The following is a 23,481-nucleotide window of genomic DNA, read 5'->3' as shown; positions in this document are numbered from 1 at the left end:
TGTACAAACACATTCCAGTTTAAAAATCCACATTTACTCATAAAAATATTTTTTGTCTTCAATCGCGAAATTAATTGAGCCAATTAATTTTTAATTGAAATGTCTTCAATCACAGAAATGATAGCATCAATTTAAAAACATTAATTGAAAGTCAATTAAAAATTAATTGAAAGTCAATTAAAAAATTAATTGATACTATTATTTTTTGTGATAGATTTTTGATTCAATTAACAATTTTGTTGAATCATTTAATTGGTAAAATTTTAGTGAAAATTTTTTCCTGTATTATAACAGATACTTCAAAGTAAAAAGGGTTTTCTTCATTCTAAAACTTTAAACCATAGATACAAATCCTTAAAATAAGTCTTAGATTATATTTTCAGCTCATAAATACTAGGGACTAGCCCTAGAATTCTACTAAAAATGGTAGTTTTTTACAGTTTGGTAGATTGGTAGAAATTTTGATATATTGGTAAAGGGTGGTTAAATTGTAAGGGCCGATGTTGAATGTGAACCACACCTAAAGTCAATAAACAGAATTGCCGCATTTGGGCGAATGAGAATCCAAGAGTGATTGTCGAAAAACCAATGCACCCACAAAGAGTGACTGTTTGGTGCGGTTTATGGGCTGGCGGCATCATCGGGCCGTATTTTTCCAAAATGAGGCCGGTTAGGCAGTTACTGTGAATGGTGTTCACTATCGTGAGATGATAACGAACTTTTTATGGCCCGAATTGGAAGATATGGATGTGGACGATATGTGGTTTCAGCAGGACGGTGCCACTTGCCACACACCTAACGAAACAATGGCTCTTTTGCGCAAAAAATTCAATGGCGTGTTATCTCACGTTATGGCGATATCAAATGGCCGCCAAGATCATGTGATTTGACACCGTTGGACTTTTTTCTTTGGGGTTATTCGAAAGAAAAGGTGTACGTCGATAAGCCAGCAACAATTCAAGAGCTAAAGGATGAGATAATTCGGCACATTAACGGCATAGAACCTCCATTATGCCTCAGCGTCATCGAAAATTTGGACCATCGGATGGAGGTGTGCCACCGAGGTCGCGGCGCCCATTTGGCCGATATTTTGTTCCATACATAATTGAGTAATACCAATATATCGTAATAAAATACAATTGCAATAATTTCCTAACTAGTTTGTGTTTTATTCAAAATCAACATTGGCCCTTGAAATTTTAACCACCCTTTTGCAAAATATTCCTTTCCAACTACGATGTACTTCAATTTTTATAGAAAAACAATTTTGACAAAATAATTGTGAAAACATTTTCTAAAGAAATAAAATTTTGACAAATGTTTTTTTATGCAGATGGGGAATATGATTATCTCAAAAAGTCTTTAAAACTATCATATTACTTTTTCACATGTTACATGGAATATTTTGGTCGCAAAAATAGTTTTTTTTCTCGCAAACCGATACATACACAGATAACATGGTTGCGACAAACATTTTTGACAAAATTTTCTAAAGAAATAATTTTTTTCGATAGAAATAAGATTTTGGCAAACTTTTCTATACAAAAAACATTTTTTGACAAAATTTTCTAGAGTAATAAAATTTTGACAAAAATTTTCTAGAGTAATAAAATTTTGAAACCGATACATACACAGATAAGATGGTTGCGACAAACATTTTTGACAAAATTTTCTAAAGAAATAAATTTTTTCGATAGAAATAAGATTTTGGCAAACTTTTCTATACAAAAAACATTTTTTTGACGAAATTTTCTATACAAATAAAATTTTTACAAAAATTTTCTAAAGTAATAATTTTGAGAACATTTTCTAAAGAAATAAAATTTTAACAAATATTTTTTTTATGCAGATGGGGAATATGATTATGTCAAATATTTTTTAAAAGTATCATATTACTTTTTCACAGGTTACATGGAATATTTTGGTTGCAAAAATAGTTTTTTTCTGGCAAACCGATACACACACAGATAATATGGTTGCGACAAACATCTAACATGTTGCATGTGAAAAAGTATCATTGTGCTCTTGAAATATTTTTGATGTCATCATAACCCTTCTTCGTTTGAGGTAAGGACTAACAAGTATATACAGCACTAAGTTCGGCCGGGCCGAATCTTAAATACCCACCACCATGAACCAAATATTAGGGTTTCCTTTGAAATTTCAGGAGGGCTTGAGGACACTTCCCGAAGATAAATTTCAAGATTTCACATATGAGGACTATATAAGATTCTGGATTTATAAGAACCATTTTTGTTTGAGTTTTAGAGGAATCATTAACATCTCTTGTAAGTGTGCAAGAAAATTATAAAATAACGTCTTGATTTGAAATCTTAAATCTGTAGAAGTAAAATCTGGAAATTTTACATTGAGTTTCAATCAATTTTCATGATCAGTGCGCCTTCTACACCCTCAAGAAGTGAAGTCGGTCTATATGGAGGCATTACCAAATGGACCGATAAAAACTTAATCCTAAAATACCAGAATATTTACAATTTCAGGCAAATCAGATAAAAACTACGGTTTCTAGAAACCCAAGGAGTTAAATCGGGAGATCGTTCTTATGGGGGCTATACTAAAATATGGACCGATACTCACCGTTTTCGGCACACCTCTTTATGACCCGAAAATACCTTTAGATTGCAAATTTCAGGCAAATTGGATAAAAACTACGATTTCTATAAGCCCAAGACCCCAAATCGGGAGGTCGGTTTATATGGGGACTATATCAAAACCTGGACCGATATAGCCCATCTTCGAACTTGACCTGCCTGCAGACAAAAGACGAGTTTGTGAAAAACTTCAGCACGATTGCTTCATTATTGAAGACTGTAACGTGATTACAACAGACAGACAGACAGGCGGACATCATTATATCGTCTTAGAATTTCTCCCTGATCAAGAATATATATACTTTATATAGTCGGAAATCGATATTTCGATGTGTTACAAACGGAATGACAAACTTATTATACCCCCGTCACCATTCTATGGTGGTGGGTATAAAAATTGTACAGAATATTCTTTTGCAAAGAAATTAGAAATTTCCATAAATCTACCGATCTGATCCTAGATTTAAGTTTGCTTTGATCCTAGATTTCTGATAATTCAAAAATAAATTAGATAAATGAGAACTGTTTCCTAAATTTAATTACATATAAAGAAATATTTTTTGCCTTCAATCACGAAATTAATCGATCCAATTAATTTTTAATTGAAATGTCTTCAATCACAGACATGATAGCATCATTCACCAAAGTCAATTAATTTATACAATTGATTTTTGTTTCAGTTAAAAAAATTTTTGAACCAATTAAATTTTGAATGGAATGTCGTTTGAAATTCAATTAAATTTTTAATTGGAAAAATGTGGGTGATATTTTTTTCTGTGTAGAAGTTAGATTGTTTGCATACTGATAGTTCCAAATCAGTTCTGAAAACCTTAAATAAGGCAATAATTTGTGGATCCTAATCAACTTTCTCTGGAGTGCACTTTTGTTTGCATAATCGCTAATCGCTTTTATTTTTTTATTTCCCTTAAAAAGGGGGAAAAACTTTCTATCATAGGCATTACGAGTATGTCGGAGAAAAATTTACCTCAGATATTTTAAAATTTTTATTTTAATTATCTCATTATATTTTAATTTTAAATTTGTTTATTCGCTTATTTCCTATACATACTCTGGGTATGTGAATTGGCTATCTTCATAACATCACGGAAGTACGTACACATACATAATGAGCCTTTTTTTTAAGGCAGAAAAAGGAGAGTGATGAATTTGGTGATGTACCATCTAAGTTGCTTTGGTCATTTTGTTAAGAAAAGTGGTTATATTGCAGATTGACCAAAATAGAATTGTCGACAGTGTTGAGCTGTCTACCAATTTCCTTGACAATGTTGTCTATGCCATAGATGGTGCAAGTGCAGTCAAAGATTTTTTATCTATTCACCTTAGACGGAATGATGCGATATGGGTGCGCGAATGGATGGCATCATCACATTGGTAGACATTCTTTGATCATTATTAGATATTTGAAATGTATGTCCATAAATGATGGGGAAATATTTGTTGACTAATTGAATTGAACTAAATCGAAGGATGTATGAGTTAAGGGAGGAAGAAAGAGACAGTGAGAAGCACAATAATCTGAAAGAAAAATACCTAATATGAAGTATTGTTTCTTTCAGTGTAAAATCGAGGAACGTAGCTTGTGTTCCTTTATTACTATCATAATGCAAGAATGAGTATTTATGCAAAGTTTCAAGCCGATAGATATCCCATGATCGACTATGATATCACAGTATTACTCCCACCTTTTGATATAGTTCCCATATAGAGCGATCTACCGATTGTACATCTAGAGCATCTTCACTGATAAATATATTGACCTTATATGAAAGATTATGTAACCTAAATTTTAGGATACGTAATTTACTCAAAATTAAGAAAAACTTTTCCAAAATAAAGAAATTTTAATTAAAAAAAGTGCATAGTATTTCCGTTAAGAATTGTTTTCATTAAAATAGGGCTCGAACCTTTCAAATTTGCGTCCCTCCGTTAAGGTCGTATGTCTTTGAAGTAAGACAAATTTCTTCTAAAATAAAGAAAAACATTTTTGATCTAAAGAAAGTTAAAGTTTTTTTTTATATTAAGAAAAAATACTTTGAGGTGGCTGTTATAAGGGAAAGATCTTTTAATTTTTTGCGTGTAGAAGTTTAAATTGTAAACCAAATTGTCTGAAATTACTAGCTCAATGATGAGGGTCGAAACTGGGACTGAATGCAAGACTGTTATACTAACCATTGCACCATGGGGACTCCATACACTGAAAAAAATATTTACTTGATATTAAAGATTACGCAACCTACATTTTAGGAAGCGAAATTTACAAAATATTAAGGACAAATTCCTTTCAAATAATGAAATTTTAATTAAAATAAAGTTTATTATCTTTGCTTTAAAAATTTTTTTCACTAAATTTGGAACACAAATTTTATAAATTTGCGTCCCTTCGTTAAAGTCGCATGTCTTTTAACTAAGGCTAATTTTCCTTAAAGTAAAGAAACACATCGGATTAAACTAATCGGATTAAAAAACCATGCTTTCTCTGTCATCAAAAAGGTCTATATGGTCAAAAATCTATATAAACAAAATTCATAACTATGACTTTCAAACGAATTGATGTTAGAAAACGGTGCTCTCCTCTAATTTTGCCGTAGGGTTTCCATTTAGAAAATGTAAATTGTTATTTTGTGTGCGTCAATCTTAGGTTATTAGATTTATATTAATGCAAGACAGTTTAAAATGGTAACTTTAACCTAATTAAATAATAAAATCGTATATCAAGCCCGAGATCTACGATTGATAACACTAGTTTACAAAAAAATGTTTTTCATGTACACTTGATGGAAGGCAACTTTTCTTATGTATTTTGATCTGCTGAATTCCAAAAAAAAAATTAAAAATTTTTTATGGAACAGTTTTCTGGAGGAAAATGTACTTTGCAAATTTTTTTTTTGAAAATTTGGCTTTTTCGCTTCGATATTTTTTGAACCACTTAACTTATCACGGATACAATTATACACAATTATTTGTCATCTTAATACCTTTCATTTATATAATACATTTCATTTCTTACTGGAAATATAATTTGTTTATTGGAAAAAGAGCGAAAAACTAAAAATAACGGGATATCTCAAAAACTGTTCCATAAAAAATGTTTACACCTTTTTTTCGAATTCAGCAGATCTCATCAAGTATACATTTTCAGTGTAAACTAGTGTAATTGTTTATTTTTTTATTTATAGATATTTCGCCTTACTACGTAAGACTTTATTACATAGCATATACAATATTAGCAATACATTTAGGCATATTAGTGAGTTATTAAAATCAAGCGAATTGATATTATCAAATCATGCTCACTCCAGTTTATTCTAGAGCATTGGCATTTATGAATTGCAGTCTGTTGTCATGTGTGCTGTAATTTTCGGCTGTTAGCCTTATTTTTATACTTAATGTCGTGTTTTATTAAAATGTAAGCCTTAACCTATCTTTGAATGGAGATATTAATATCAAAAGAATTGATATTGCAAAACTTTGATCATCCAAAGATTTGTTGGAGTATTGCCATTTATAGAATGTGGCTTATTATTATGTGTGCAATTTAGGTTGGGAGATATATATATATATATATATATATATATATATATATATATATATATATATATATATATTTTTTTTATAATTTAGTAAACTCTAGGATAAATTGAAGTACATATTGTCATACGAAATGCATCACCTCTTTATCATACAGGTGATATGTTCTGTGCTAAATTTTTACACAATTATCATAGCAGCTTGACATTGATTGATTGTAAGTTGAAGGTTCAAAATGTTGGCAAAAATACAACAGATATTAGTGAATTTTTAAATCAATATTTTTGATTAATTGGCGGCTAAATTTGAATCGGGATGAGTTAATATATTCGGGGGGGCGGCGTCGACTGGAACAAAATAGTCAGCGGCGGCTAAAATTGGCGGCGCGACTCGTCGGCTTCATTCTCTGCATTGTGCTAAAGCATACAATCATTAATAAGAGAAGAGTTCATTCAATATGTGTGTTATCACAATGGTTTGAATAATTGAAATTTTCCTAAAATAACGAATATCCACCAATCTAACCTAAGCTAGCAAGATATCGAAATGTGTACAAATCGAGGTAAAAATATACCTTCTCTGCCAATAAGGTATGTTAAAATATTGAATTATGGCCATCAAAGTAAAATATAATCGAAGTAAAAATATGCCTTCTCTGACAAAAAAATTATTCAGCGTCTATGTTAAAATATTGAATTGAAATTGAAATTTTTATGGCAATCCAACGAATTGATGTTAAAAAATAGTGTACACTACTAATTTTTCTGCAGTCTTCGCATTTAGAAAATGTATCTTTGTACCATGTGTGCGTCAATATGAGGTTTAATGGCTAATACAGTGGGTTATTGTTAAAAAGCGAATTGATAATGCCAAACCATGCCCACTTAAATTCATTGTAGAGCATTTGCATTTAAGAATTGCCGTCTGTTATCATGTGTGCTGTAATATTCGCTTGTAAGACTTATTTTAATGCTTAAAGCCGTGTTTTATTCAAATGTAAATTTTAACCCATTTTTTAATGGGGATATTAAAATCAAAAGAATTGACATAGCAAAATAATAAGCATCCAACATTTAGAGGGAGTATTGACATTTATAAAATATAGCCAATAATGATGTGTGCATTAGCTTTAGGTTGGAAGATATGTTTTAATAGATCAGTAAACACTGTAGGAAAAATACATATTGTCACACGAAATGCATCACCTCTTTATCATACAAGTGATATGTTCTGTGCTAAATTTGTACACAATTATCATAGCAGCTTGACATTGATTGATTGTGGGTTGAAGGTTCAAAATTTTGGCAAAAATACAACAGATATTGGTGAATTTTTAAATCAATATTTTTGATTAATGGGCGGCTAAATTTGAATCGAGATGAGTCAATATATTCGGGGGGCGGCGTCGACTGGAAAAACATGGTCGGCGGCGCGACTCGTCGGCTTCATTCTCTGCATTGAGCTAAAGCATACAATCGTTAATAAGAGAAGAGTTCATTCAATACGTGTGTTATCACGATGGACTGAATAATTGATATTTGCCTAAGCTAGCCAGATATCGAAATTTGTACAAATCGAGGTAAAAATATGCCTTCTGTGTCAAAAGATCTATTCAGCGGCTATGTTAAAATATTGAATTATGACCAACAAACAAATTGATGTTACAAAATAGTGTACACCACTAATTTTGCTGCATTCTTTGCATTTAGAAAATTTATCTTTTTATTATGTGTGCATCAATAATACAGTGGGTTATTGTTAACAAGCGAATTGATAATGCCAAACCATGTCCACTTAAATTCATTGTAGAGCATTTGCATTTAAGAATTGCCGTCTGTTATCATGAGTGCTGTAATATTCGCTTGTAAGACTTATTTTAATGCTTAAAGCCGTGTTTTATTCAAATGTAAATTTTAACTTATCTTTTAATGGGGATATTAAAACCAAACGAATTGACATAGCAAAATAATAAGCATCCAACATTTAGAGGGAGTATTGAAATTTATAAAATATAGCTAATAATGATGTGTGCATTAGCTTTAGGTTGGATGATATGTTTTAATAGATCAGTAAACACTGTAGGAAAAATACATATTGTCACACGAAATGCATCACCTCTTTATCATACAAGTGATATGTTCTGTGCTAAATTTGTACACAATTATCATAGCAGCTTGACATTGATTGATTGTGTTCTGTGCTAAATTTGTACACAATTATCATAGCAGCTTGACATTGATTGATTGTGGGTTGAAGGTTCAAAATTTTGGCAAAAATACAACAGATATTAGTGAATTTTTAAATCAATATTTTTGATTAATTGGCGGCTAAATTTGAATCGAGATGAGTCAATATATTCGGGGGGCGGCGTCGACTGGAAACTCGTCGGCTTCATTCTCTGCATTGAGCTAAAGCATACAATCGTTAATAAGAGAAGAGTTCATTCAATACGTGTGTTATCACGATGGACTGAATAATTGATATTTGCCTAAGCTAGCCAGATATCGAAATTTGTACAAATCGAGGTAAAAATATGCCGTCTGTGTCAAAAGATCTATTCAGCGGCTATGTTAAAATATTGAATTATGGCAATCAAACGAATTGATGTTAAAAAATAGTGTACGCTACCAATTTTGCTGCAGACTTCGCATTTAGAAAATGTAACTTTTTATCATGTGTGCTTCAATAATGCAGTGGTTTATTGTTAACAAGCGAATTGATAATGGCAAACCATACCCACTTAAATTCATTGTAGAGCATTTGCATTTAAGAATTGCCGTCTGTTATCATGTGTGCTGTAATATTCGCTTGTACGACTTTTTTAATGCTTAAAGCCGTGTTTTATTAAAATGTAAATTTTAACCCATTTTTTAATGGGGATATTAAAATCAAAAGAATTGACATAACAAAATAATAAGTATCCAACATTTAGAGGGAGTATTGACATTTATAAAATATAGCTAATAATGATGTGTGCATTAGCTTTAGGTTGGAAGATATGTTTTAATAGATCAGTAAACACTGTAGGAAAAATACATATTGTCACACGAAATGCATCACCTCTTAATCATACAAGTGAAATCATCTCTTTTGTGACAGGCCCAGCCTATATATGAGCATACATTACCATAATTGTCGGAATAATTGTATACTCTAGCGGTAACATTTAGGAAGTATGTCACAAAAAACATCTCGAGAATTGTTTGTAATTATTTTTACAGTCTGATTATAAAAACAGTAAATTACAGTGCATCCGTGGGTGATTATATGATGGCAATAGTATTTTGAGTTTCGCACACTCATAACGGTGTGAAGGAATTTCAATTTCGATTTCTAAAAATGCGGTCGATTGTGATTAATGTAAGAAGCCAAGCCTACGCTCGATTCACCAAATAGAAATAAGAAACCAGAAACGTTTTTGCTTCTCATTCCATAACAGTTTGAAATCAATTTTCAACAAAAACAAAGAAAAAAATTATTTCTGCTGGATTATTGTTGACTTTTTGAGGCTTTTAGCCAAATATGTAAGAAAGAAATCATTAAGACCGTACACATACAGACGGACAGACGGATTTTTTTGTTTTTTTTTTTTTTAATTTGGTCCCATGCTGATGATCACCTATAACCAAGAAATAAATGTTTAAAAAATCAGGTAAAATTTAATTTCATTTCTATGTAGACACTTTTTTATTCGGTTATTTCTTTCTTTTTTTGTGTAAATTTAAGCCTTGCTGCCATATAGTCCAACATATATTCGACGATGATGATGATGACTTTCGCTAATTTCGCTATGAGCGTTAACACTAGCAATCACCAAAACATAGCCTCGCTGAGCTAGTCCCAGCACACCTGTAACAATGTTTTTTTTGTTTAATCTTTTTATTATTAAAAAACTTTTATGTTTTGTTGTAAATTGAACAACAAACCAATCAACTTGTTGTTGGTGTTTGTTTCTGTTGTGGACAGGTTGATCGGCTATTTGGTTGTTGGTCTGTAGTATGTGCAACGCCACCTTTTGCCTGGTTTTTGATTTAATAGCTTGTATGTAGCAACAAGTTGTTGTTGCTACTACCGATGCTTGAAATGTGTATTAAGATGGGTCGAGAATTTATGTTGTATGAAAATTTCAAGCAAATATGAATAAGCAAGAAAGGAGGGTAGTATGACTGTCAAGGGTGACTAAAGAGCAGGCTGGGACGGAATAATGTTTCTCAAGGATTTTATGAAGGATTGTTTAGCATAATATTATCGAGAAATATCATTTAAATATAATAATTCAAGGACCACACTCTTAATTTTTTGGGGGTTTTGAACCCATGACCTTTTGTATGGAATATATGCATTTAAAAAATACCAAAAACAAAGTCTTTCTTTGACAAAAAAAAAATAAATTCTGGTTATTTTTTGTCTTGGTTGGTTATCTGCCAGAAGGAAAAAAAGTGATTTTTTGTACACAAAAAAAATCTGTTTCAATCACGAAATTAATTGTTCCAATTAATTATACCCACCACCATAGAATGGTGACGGGGGTATAATAAGTTTGTCATTCCGTTTGTAACGCATCGAAATATCGATTTCCGACTATATAAAGTATATATATTCTTGATCAGGGAGAAATTCTAAGACGATATAACGATGTCCGTCTGTCCGTCTGTCTGTCTGTCTGTCTGTCTGTCTGTCTGTTGTAATCACGCTACAGACTTCAATAATGAAGCAATCGTGCTGAAATTTTGCACAAGCTCGTCTTTTGTCTGCAGGCAGGTCAAGTTCGAAGATGGGCTATATCGGTCCAGGTTTTGATATAGTCCCCATATAAACCGACCTCCCGATTTGGGGTCTTGGGCTTATAGAAATCGTAATTTTTATCCAATTTGCCTGAAATTTGAAATCTAGAGGTATTTTATGACCATAAAGAGATGTGCCAAAAATGGTGAGTATCGGTCCACGTTTTGGTATAGCCCCCATATAGACCGATCTCCCGATTTTACTTCTTGGGCTTATAGAAACCGCAGTTTTCATTCAATTTACCTGAAATTTGATATCTAGAGGTATTGTAGGACCACAAATACGTGTGCCAAAAATTGTGAGTATCGGTCCATATTTTGGTATAGCCTCCATATAGACCGATCTCCCGATTTTACTTCTTGGGCTTATAGAAAACGCAGTTTTTATTCAATTTACCTGAAATTGGAAATCTAGAGGTATTGTAGGACCACAAATACGTGTGCCAAAAATTGTGAGTATCGGTCCATATTTTGTTATAGCCCCCATATAGACCGATCTCCCGATTTTACTTCTTGGGCTTATAGAAACCGCAGTTTTTATTCAATTTATCTGAAATTGGAAATCTAGAGGTATTGTAGGACCACAAATATGTGTGCCAAAAATTGTGAGTATCGGTCCATATTTTGGTATAGCCCCCATATAGACCGATCTCCCGATTTTACTTCTTGGGCTTATAGAAACCGCAGTTTTTATTCAATTTACCTGAAATTGGAAATCTAGAGGTATTGTAGGACCACAAATACGTGTGCCAAAAATTGTGAGTATCGGTCCATATTTTGGGATAGCCCCCATATAGATCGATCTCCCGATTTGGGGTCTTGGGAAACCGTAGTTTTTATCCAATTTGTCTGAAATTGGAAATCTAGAGGTATTTTAGGACCATAAAGAGGTGTGCCGAAAATGGTGAGTATCGATCCATATTTTGGTATAGCCCCCATATAGACCGATTACCCAATTTTACTTCTTGGGCTTCTAGAATCCGAAGTTTTTATCCTATTTGCCTGAAATTGGAAATCTAGAGGTATTTTCGGGTCACAAAGAGGTGTGCCGAAAATGGTGCGTATCGGTCCATATTTTAGTATAGCCCCCATAAGAACGATCTCCCGATTTAACTCCTTGGGTTTCTAGAAACCGTAGTTTTTATCTGATATGCCTGAAATTGTAAATATTCTGGTATTTTAGGCTCACAAAAACGTGTATCGGATTAAGTTTTTATCGGTCCATTTGGTAATGCCTCCATATAGACCGACTTCACTTCTTGAGGGTGTAGAAGGCGCACTGATCATGAAAATTGTTTGAAACTCAATGTAAAATTTCCAGATTTTACTTCTACAGATTTAAGATTTCAAATCAAGACGTTATTTTATAATTTTCTTGCACACTTACAAGAGATGTTAATGATTCCTCTAAACCTCAAACAAAAATGGTTCTTATAAATCCAGAATCTGATATAGTCCTCATAGGTGAAATCTTTAAATTTATCTTCGGGTTGTGTCCTCAAGTCCTCAAGCCCTCCTGAAATTTCAAAGGAAACCCACAGTTTTAATTGGGCATAGAAGAAATTATTGATTAAAAAATTAATTGATTTCATTAGCAAATTTCAATTAATTTTTTAATTGATTCAATTAAACATTTAATTGATGTTGATTGCAAAACTCAACTATTTTCAATTACTTTCTGAATTGGCTTAGAGTTTTTAGTTTGATTAACAATTAATTGTTAGAAATAAATTTTTAATTAAAAATTTAAAAAAATGTTCATCACTTTTTATACCCTGCGCCACACTGTGGAACAGGGTATTATAAGTTAGTGCATACGTTTGTAACACATAGAAGGAGACGAGATAGACACATGGTGTCGTTGGCAATAATGCTCAGGTGGGTCCCTGAGTCGATATAACCATGTCCGTCTGTCCGTCCGTCCCTCTGTCTGTGAACACATTTTTGTGATCAAAGTCTAGGTCGCAATTTAAGTCCAATCGCCTTAAAATTTGGCACATGTTCCTAATTTGGGTCAGAATAGAACCCTATTGATTTTGGAAGAAATCGGTTCAGATTTAGATATAGATATAGATATAGATATATATATATTAAGTTCCTAACTGGCATATGGAATATGTAGACAAGATGACAGGCATGACCATAGTACGGTTTAAAAGTTCGTTAGCTAACGTAGCACTAACGGAGCTTCCTGAAAATGGGGGTTAATGTTGCTAGTTCGATTAAAGGTTATTAGTATCAATTAATTTTTTAAAAAGTTTTCAACTTCAATCAACTTTTTAAATTGGGAATATTTTGGTGATATTTTTTTCTGTGTAGAACAATTAAATGTAATTGCTAATTTGAGGGAGATTTTATTTAAATTCCTTTAATTTAATTCTATTTTGCTTTAATTTTTCGAACTATGTTAAATTGGAATACTTAATTATTTTAAAGGATTTGACTTCAGTGGCTGTGTTAGCGATATATTGAATTGCTCAGGAGACATTGCTCATGTTGTTCAGCCAATTTTCCACCACATTTCTACAACGATTAGATGTTAACTTTGTTCCCATGAGCCCGTATAACATACATCACGCTTTACTATTGGGAATAAATATTGTACAAATTTTGTCGATATGTGATGTTATCTTGCTGGCAAATCTAGCATGCCTAAATTGGACCTACGTAGCCTTTGGTTCACATTGGACCATAATTATATATAAGCCCCATATAAATCGATTGACTTTTGAAGCCTTAAATTTCGTCTGCTTCAGATGGAATTTGGTCCTCTAATTACCATGCGGAAATTGGTTCATATCGGTTGCTGAGTATCAGTTTCTTCGTCTTCAGTGATGATCGTTGTCATCACTGATTTCTTCATTGATGTCTATATGTGTTTCTGTTTCCGTTTCAGATATGTTTTCAAACAAAACAAGGGAAAAGATAGTGCATTTATAAACGATTTCTTGGAACTTCAGTACAAGGTCCCAGAGGACCTTTTCGCACGATCAGATCAATAGAACTAAGTATTTGGGTCGGGTATACTTCCCTTGGACTATCAAGGTGTAATTTTGGTTTGAGTTGATTTACCGAGGGGTGGTAATTCATCGCTGAAAAACTTTTTTGGTGTTTTTGGATGTAAATTAAAAAATTCTTTGAAATTTTGTCAAATAAATATTATTTATAATTTTTTTATAATTTTTAATGAATTCTAACGCTTGTCGGAAACGCTTGACCTCAAATATTTTCAAAAATTCACAATTTTTACAGATTGGATTTATCATTTTTGTCGACAAAATTTAAATGATTTGTACCATTTTATGAATTCTTACTCTGGTATTACCCTATTTGAAACAAAAAAAGTTAAAATTATCCATTTGCTAACGTTAGCTAACGAACTTTTCATCCGTACTACGGACATATCTGACATCTTGCTTATATATTCCATATGTCAGTTAGGATCTTAACTGCTGAAAAATTCTCAGTTAAAGTTAACCGGAGAGAAGATATTTCGAGTTTACTTTCTGTTAACTGGGAGTTAAAACCTAACAGAGCTACATGAAAATGGCCGTAAAAGTATGAAAAAACCAAGTTATAAAAAATTGAATTAAAAGAACTTCCTGGGTAGTTAAAATAAAGAACATCATTGGGAGTGCTTTTAAAGTTGTGCCTTTGGAAGAACCTAACCTAACCTATACAATGCTCATTTCGTTTCTAAAAAAAATTTAAATATAATAAATAAATAACCCCAATTTTCATGAAGCTCCGTTAGTGCTACGTTAGCTAACGAACTTTTAAAGCGCACTAGAGACATATCTGTTATCATGTCTATATATTCCATATACCAGTTAGGAGTTTAACTACTGGAAATTTTTCAGTTAAAGTTAGCTGAAGAGAAGATATTAAAGCCTAACGGAGCTACATGGAAATGGCAGTAAATGGAACAGATTGCCGACAAAAATATAAATTTTACTTTTTAAAATTTTTGAATTTTCTACTAAAAATAGTTTCGTTTGCTTATAATCGATAGTAATTTTTTTAAGACGTGTCCTTAACAACTTCAGAGACAGTAAAAAACTTGGAAAGAGCTTCTCTGGACGTACTAAAAATGGTAATGTTCGAAGTTATTCTCTGGAAAAACATAAATACTAATTTTCGGAAGTTCCAGAACTTTTTGTTTGGAAGAAAATTTTCAGTATTAACAAGGGAAGTAAAGGGCAACCGGTAATAGGAAAACCAAAAAACCAGACATACGGATGGACGGACATGCTCCATTCGACTCATGAAAAGAATTTCTTTTTTAATTTTTCTAGCTTTCTCCTTTGGAATGTTAGGTTAGGTTAGATGGCAGCCCGATGTATCAGGCTCACTTAGGCTATTCAGTCCATTGTGATACCACATTGGTGAACTTCTCTCTTAACTGAGTGCTGCCCGATTCCATGTTAAGCTCAATGACAAGGGACCTCCTTTTTATAGCCGAGTCTGAACGGCGTTCCACATTGCAGTGAAACCACTTAGAGAAGCTTTGAACCCCTCAGAAATGTCACCAGCATTACTAAGGTGGGATAATCCACCGCTGGTGTTTTGGTGTTCGGTCGAAGCAGGAATCGAACCCACTACCTTGGCGGGCATGCTAACCATTGCACCACGGTGGCTCCCTTTGGAATGTTACATCCTTCGCTTGAGTACTCCATACCTTTCATGAGAGTATAGCGAAAATTTCCTCTAATCTAGACGACCCACCGTAAGGTGCTTGCTCCCCTTATATACACGTTCAGTCAGGTTGTACTTGTTGGATGACTATTTTCGATGCTGGTGTGGACTTACCCATCCATCCACCAATCCATCCATGGAACAACCATCCATCTATAAGTAGAAAGTCCAAAGTATCCGACTTGTTGCAAAACAAACGTCCGTATAAGCATTCTCCTCTCGCTCTCTCTTCCTCTCGTCCATCCTATGGAAGCAAGGATTGGCGATGGTCGATTTGGATAAAATCTTGGGAACATCTAAGGCGGGTATTACCGCTCAAAGTAACCCATACATGTCTGCTACAACATTTCGATGCAAAAGTGCGCGCTTGGTTCAACATTATCAGCATCTTTGACTTCATTGTCTTTTTGCGCTGTTGCTGACTTTCTGGGCTTTTTTTTCTGGCTGTCTTTGTTGTAGTCATACTCATACTTTTTCGAATAGTGAAAGTTAAAGAAGAAGAAGAAGAAAATCATTCATTCACTCACTCACATATGAGCCTAGTCTGTCCACCAGCCAAGTGTGCAAGTGTAAGCTACTAAAAGGGGGTACCGCGAACAAAGACAATGTACAAAGGTCTATGGATGGGTATGAATGGGCAGGGTGGGGGACACCTCAAACTAAAGACCGCCAGAGACCTCAATGGCATTTCACACTTTTATCGAAGGCTGCACAAAAAAACACCCAAAATGCCAGGCCACAACAACAACTGCGAGACAATATCGTCAGCAGTACCATCATCATCATCAGGCTTGTCAAAATCAAATTAATTAACACCACTACCAAGCAAGTAACCAGACCCATAATAGGCCAAAATGCTAAGAAAGACAAGATGAGACCAATATCATCATAGTCACTATTGCCACGCCATTCATTTCAAGTCCACAATATTCAGCATCATGACTTTTTCCAATTGGCCTCAAACAACACCACTTCATCATTGGGAATCACCATCGACCTCAACATCCCAATCCGACAAAAAAAAAAACAAAAATGTTTTACAATTCCAACTAAATCCCAGTAAAGGTAAAGACTTTCCCGCTTGTTACATTCGATCATTGGATCCCAAGACATTGCTGGCTTATAGACGGGTCACTTTAAAAGGGGAGTACACACTTGGCAAGGAGGGGGGGGGGGGGGCATCACCTACTCCTCTATACCATCATTGTGCCACACAAATCTATTTTGTTTGGTTTTGTTCACCTTTCTATAGGCGCGCAATTTGTTACGAATATATGTCGATATTTATTAGCGCACCATGATATTTCTTCAATGGAGCTAAGCTAGTCTGGTCTGCGCAGTTTTAGCTGTCCGTGTTAAAAATGCTGTTGGCGTTATTACCATTCTACAATAACGAATGAATGGAGGTAACTCCACTCTTGTTTGGCTTTGTTCAATGGCTGAAGGGGTGTTGTAATGTCAAGAAAACCCATCAGTAGTTAGCTCGCTACCCAGCCTTTACCTTTTTCCCTTGAATTTCAAGAGTGACGCCGACGATGTTGATGATAATGGTGATGGTGATGAGACCAGACCGGGTGTCATGAGAGATGTGAAACAGAAGTTCACTTGAATACCCTTAAAAAAAAATGATTCCAGTTCAAGGAGAACGTGTTCGATTATTTTTTTGTTTGTTCGTTTTTTTTGTTGTCGAACATGGATGCATGCAAGGCAGACGGGCCAATATATGTACGCGATTAATTATTATATCATAAAGAGTAGCAAATAAATATAACTTGGTCTATAATTCCATAAGTAATGGAACAGTATTCTGCCGAAATATTAAATTCACTTACACTTGTGGTAATTTTCATGCAGCTTCGTAAGACTTTAACTGTCAGTTAACAAACCGTAGGCGGGTTAATTTTAATGGATCAATTTTTGCCAATTAAATTTCTAACTGGAGTTTGCGGATATAGGAAGGATTATTAAAAAAAAATCTACCAATTCAATCTAGATTTTAGGACATTAATTTACACCATATTAAGGAAAAAATTCTATAAAATAAAGAAATTTGGATTAAATCAAATTTCATTTGGTAGCAAATTCAATCTACACTGAAAAAAATATTGACCTAATATGGAAGATTATGCTACTAAAATTTTAGGACTCGAAATTTACGCAATGCTAAGTAAGGACAAAATTCTTTAAAATAATGACATTTTAATTAAAAGAAAGTTTATAATCCTTGCTTCAAAATTTTTTTTCATTAAATTTGGGACACAAATCTTGAAATTTTGCGTCCCTCTGTTGAAGTTGTAGATCTTTGAAGTAAGGCAAATGTTCTTTAAAATAAAGAAAAACATTTTTAATTTAAAGAAATCGTCTTTAACTCAACTGACATATTGAATTTTTAAATTTAAGATAAAAATGCTTCAAATATAGGCTAAGACGTATTTTAAGGATTTGCATCTTTGGTTTAAAGTTTTTTTAGCATTAAGAAAACAGTTTTTACTTTGAAGTACTTGGCATAATTTGGATTTTGAAACTGGAATTTGTTTGTACATGAATACCTTTAATATATCGCAAACAGAGAATAAAAATTCGATGAATGAGATCTGTATCCAATTTTAATTTTATCGATCATAGATTTAAAGCCAGGGAGGTCCCTAAAAATGTCTTTATTTTAAAGAAGCCGCATCTTTGCCTCGGAATCAATACCAAAATCCTTAAAGGAAGGTCAAAATCTTTGGATCCAAGTAAATTTTTTTTTGAGTGTAGATTTTAGAATATTAGTTTACACCATATTAAGGAAAAAATTCTATAAAATAAAGAAATTTGGATTAAATCAAATTTCATAATATTTGGTAGCAGATTAGAGCTCGACCGAAGCATCACGTACCAAATTTCAACTGGATCGGATGAAATTTGCTCCTCAAAGTCCATAATTATGGACCGATATAAAACAATTTGTGCATGGTTGTTAGAAACCATATACTAGCACACGTATCAAACTTCAACCGGATCGGATGAATTCTGGTCCTCCTAGACGATTCGAAAGCAAAATCTGGAGATCTGTTTATATAGGGGCTATATATAAATATGGATCGATAAGGACAAATTTTTGCATGGGTCTTAGAGTCCTTATATAAACACAACGTACCAAATTTCAACCGGATCAGATGAAATTTGCTTCTCTAAGAGGCTCTGCAAGCCAAGTCTGGTTGTCGGTTTATATGGGGGCTATACGTAAAAGTGGTCCGATATGGCCCATTTGCAATACCATCCGACCTACATCAATGCCAAGTTTCAAGTCGATATCGATTTTTGGCCGTATGCCGAAGTCGACTCTTCGCTCTGCTCTACAACAGATAGGTTAGGTTAGGTTATGTGGCAGCCCGATGTATCAAGCTCACTTAGACTATTCAGTCCATTGTGATACCACAGTGGTGAACTTCTCTCTTATCACTGAGTGCTGCCCGATTCTATGTTAAGCTCAATGACAAGGGACCTCCTTTTTATAGCCGAGTCCGAACGGCGTTCCACATTCCAGTGAAACCACTTTGAGAAGCTTTGAAACCCTCAGAAATGTCACCAGCATTACTGAGGTGGGATAATCCACCGCTGAAAAACTTTTTGGTGTTCGGTAGTAGCAGGAATCGAACCCACGACCTTGTGTATGCAAGGCGGGCATGCTAACCATTGCACCACGGTGGCTCCCCTCTACAACAGATACTCCGAAGTACACTGAAAAAAAGCATGCCCGGTTCCAAAGATTTTGTCGTTACTCTAAAAATTTTTGTATTGATTCCGAGCCAAAGAAGCGGAGAATACAAGTAATGACACTTTTAAGACACAATTATCTTTTAAATTTGGGTTTTGCGTACTTGCTTCTAGGAAGCAAATTTAAATTTTTCGTTTTTTCAGCTTTTTTTCTTCATGTGCTATCAAAGTTCTTTAAAACGAGTTAACGACGAAGTTTACCAATGTGGTATCACAATGGACTGAATAGTCTAAGTGAGCCTGATACATCGGGCTGCCACCTAACCTAACCTAACCTAACTTTATTTTTCAAATTCAGACTCGACTTTCAGTAGAAATTATGCTATGTTTCAAGTAAAAAACGTCTTTAAAATAAAGTGTTAGAAAACATGTCCTATTTTTGAATGATATTTTGCTTTGTAGTCAAGATGCAAAAAGACAATAAATTTAAAGACAATTTCATTAATTTTAAAGAATTTTTCTGAATTATTAAAGTCAAGTTAACCTTAGGCCAACATTTTTTTCTTTCATATTATGATACCCATTTTCAAGCCAAATCACTTATTTTAAGGACAATACGACTTCATTGAAACGTTTATCGACTTTTGGATAAGGAAAAAATCTTTATATTAGTGAAATGTGTCTTCTATGCTAAGCAAAATTTGCATTCGTATTTTCAAGACATGAAATCTTTGACCTCACGACAATATTTTTTTCAGTGTAAATATACCCATCACCAAGAATTAAATGTAATAGTTCCTTTGAAAACTCTTCGTCGTAGCGGCTTTTTTAAAATATGTAGAATTCTAGGTGGACTGGCTATACACGGCAGTGTTTATGGTGTTGTACACACAAAAAAAAATTTCTGATTCAATCACGAAATTAATTGATCCAATTAATTGATCCAATTGAAATGTCTTCAATCACAGAAATGATTGAATTAAAAAATTAATTGGAGGTCAATTAAAAAATTAGTTGATCCAATTAAAAAATTAATTGATACTATTAATTGTTGTGATTGATTTTTGTATTAATTAAAAAATTTGTTGAATCAATAAAATTTTTAATTGAATATTTTTTAAAACTCAATTAAAAATTTAATTGGAAAATTTTTGGTGAAATTTTTTTCTGTGTAGTCTGGTGGCCGGCACTTCAACAACCGACAGGTTTAGATAAATTTCAGCGTATGGCGTGCTTGTGTATCTCAGGCGGATTCAGTAAGACAGGAACGGATTCCCTTTATGTCATGCTGCATCTATTGCCTTTATGGTCGCAAAAAATGTACGGTCACAGTTCGGTCCTCAAAATAATGCCAGATGTGCCAAACGTAGTGGATTACACTCTGGCGAAATCACTTTTCGACAAAAAGTTTGAAACTCTAATTCCCAACAGTGAGGCGTGGTGTACACAGACCCCGGGAAATAAAAGATATATAGATTTCTACACTGATGGCTCCAAATTGGATGGACAAGTGGGTTTCGGAGTATATTCTAAAGATCTGGAACTTTGAATAGCGAAAAGATTATCTAATCACTGTAGTGTTTTTCAGGCTAAAATATTAGCAATAAGAGAGGCGGTGAATTGGCTGAGAAGTAATGTTCCAAAAAATGTTGGTATTAATATATATGTTACTCAGACAGTCAACCTGCAATACAATCCTTGGACTCTGTGTTCCTTAACTCGAAAACTGCCATCGACTGCCGCAAATCTCTCAACGAGATGGCTGAGCAGTACAATATTCACCTAATTTGGTTGCCTGGCCATAGGAGCATAGCGGGGAACTGCGAAGCCTCACGACAATAGTTTTTTTCAGTGTAGATATGGTTATATCGTATATAGTCTGAAGTTGGAACCCTTTCACATCACGATTCTATGGTGGTGGGTAAGAATATGAGCTTGGAACGAAGCCACTGAAGTTCCAAAATGGAGAAACGAACTTATAAACCAACAAGGTTTTGTTGCAAAAGTTGGTTCCTTCTGCCTAAAAAAAGTTCGTTGGTGACAAACGTGGCAATAAGAAAAAAACGATTTATTTGCCTTCAATAAGACAACTTTACCAATAAAAAAAATTCATTATGTTTCGGAATAATTAACAAATACAAAAATAATTTTTTGTGTAATTTTCTTTGCTATTGCTATTCTTTGCCCTAATATTTGATTTAAATGTGATGACTTACCCTATTTGTTAAGATGAAGTGTTAGAAATGTTCGTTGGATGTTGTTAATTTAGTTCATGGAAGGGTTTTTCGTATTGCGTTCATGTCTGCAGTTGGTTACTTACAATTCCAAGTAATCTGAAAATAAAAATAAAAAAAAAACAATGATTACATATTAATGATTAATGACGATAATAAAGAGTGTACACTAAAAGAAGGCTTTTGTCTATATACCATAGCAAATACTTCAAATTTCTTGGGTTCTATATATAAAGGTTTATATTCCCAAAATTTGTTAAACTTATACAAAATCTCCTAGCTTAAAATTTAAATCACCTAATGCCTTGGGGAGAAACACTATGTTATTAGAAAAAATATGGAAAATTTTAAATCTAAAGCCATTTTTATGCAACTTCGTAAAAGTACATTTATGATTTGTCGGTCAATAAATATGTATTAGAGGTATAGGAAAATTTGATTTTGATTCATTTCTATAAGTTTTCGAATTAGCAGTGGCGTTTTTACAAGACAAATTTGGGTATTTTGGACGTATTAACCCAATTCGGAAGAACATAAAAATAGGAGCTATACCTAAATAAGAACCGATTTCAAGCAAACTCAGCACACTTGAAGATGCTACTAATTGTACTGCTGGTACAACATTTAGAGCAAATAAGGCTAAAACTATGGCTTCTGGGGCCATATAAGTTCATATCGGGCGAAAGATATATATGGGAGCTATATCTACATCTGAGCTGATTTCTTCCAAAATCAATGGGGTTCTATTCTGACCCAAAAACAGAAATTTGTGCCAACTTTGAAGTCGATCGGACTAAAATTGCGGCCTGGACATTGATTACAAAAATTTGTTCACGTACAGACGGACCGATATGCCTATACCGATTCAGGAACACTGTTGTCACTAGGGCTAAAAATAATCTACCAAAAATTGTAGACAATTTTACCAAAAATCAACCAAATAAAAAAATCTTATTTTGCAAAATTTTATATCGATAGAAACTTTTGTCAACATTTTATTTCCATACCAAATTTTGTCAAAATTTTATTGATATAGCAAATATTGACAAAATTTTATTCCTATAGAAAATTTTGTCAAAATTTTGTTTCTATAGAAAATTTTTTGACAAAATTTTCTATAGAAATAAAATTTTGACAAAATTTTCTAAAGATATAAAATTTTGACAAAATTTTCTAAGGAAATAAAATTTTGAAAAAAAAGTTCTAAAGAAATAAAATTTTGAAAAAAAAATTTCTAAAGAAATAAAATTTTGAAAAAAAAAAATCTATAGAAACAAAATTTTGACAAAATTTTCTCTAAAACTAAAATTTTGACAAAATTTTTCAAATTTTTATTTCTTTAGAAAATTTTGTCAAAATTTTATATATACATATGTTAAATATGGGAGCTATACCTAAATAAGAACCGATTTCAAGCAAATTTAGCACACTTGAAGATGCTACTAGTTGTACTGCTGGTACAACATTTAGAGCAAATAAGGCTAAAAGTAAGGCTTCTGGGGCCATATAAGTTCATATCGGGCGAAATATATATATATATGTTATGGGAGCTATATCTACATCTGAGCTGATTTCTTCCAAAATCAATGGGGTTCTATTGTGACTCAAAACAGAAATTTGTGCCAACTTTGAAGTCGATCGGACTAAAATTGCGGCCTGGACTTTGATTACAAAAATTTGGTCATATACAGACGGACGGACATGGCTATATCGACTCAGGAACACTATTGTCACTAGGGCTAAAAATAATCTACCAAAATTTGGAGAAAATTTTACCAAAAAACAACCAAATAAAAAATCTTATTTTGCAAAATTTTATATCGATAGAAAATTTTATTAAAAATTTTATTTCTATAGAAAATTTTGTCAAAATTTTATTGTTATAGAAAATATTGTCAAAATTTTATT

At 33.1% G+C, this 23,481-nt stretch overlaps 1 protein-coding gene across 4 annotated transcripts in view; it reads right to left on the bottom strand.

The window, feature by feature from the left end:
- The window catches only part of LOC142232230 (uncharacterized), a 129,957-nt gene that overhangs the window by 19,901 nt on the left and 86,575 nt on the right, over positions 1 to 23,481 (bottom strand). For 3 of the 4 annotated variants that reach the window (XM_075302967.1, XM_075302964.1, XM_075302966.1), the window contains exon 3: positions 21,556 to 21,672. The gene's annotated coding sequence lies outside the window, so the exon portion shown is untranslated. The remainder of the gene's footprint in view (positions 1 to 21,555; positions 21,673 to 23,481) is intronic. The other variant, XM_075302965.1, reaches the window with a different exon arrangement.

Source organism: Haematobia irritans, chromosome 3 (genome assembly GCF_050003625.1).
Source record: "Haematobia irritans isolate KBUSLIRL chromosome 3, ASM5000362v1, whole genome shotgun sequence".
Taxonomy (NCBI): Eukaryota; Metazoa; Arthropoda; class Insecta; order Diptera; family Muscidae; genus Haematobia; species Haematobia irritans.
The sequence above is the reverse complement of the archived record's forward strand: the minus strand, read 5'-3'. Positions and strand labels throughout refer to the sequence as shown.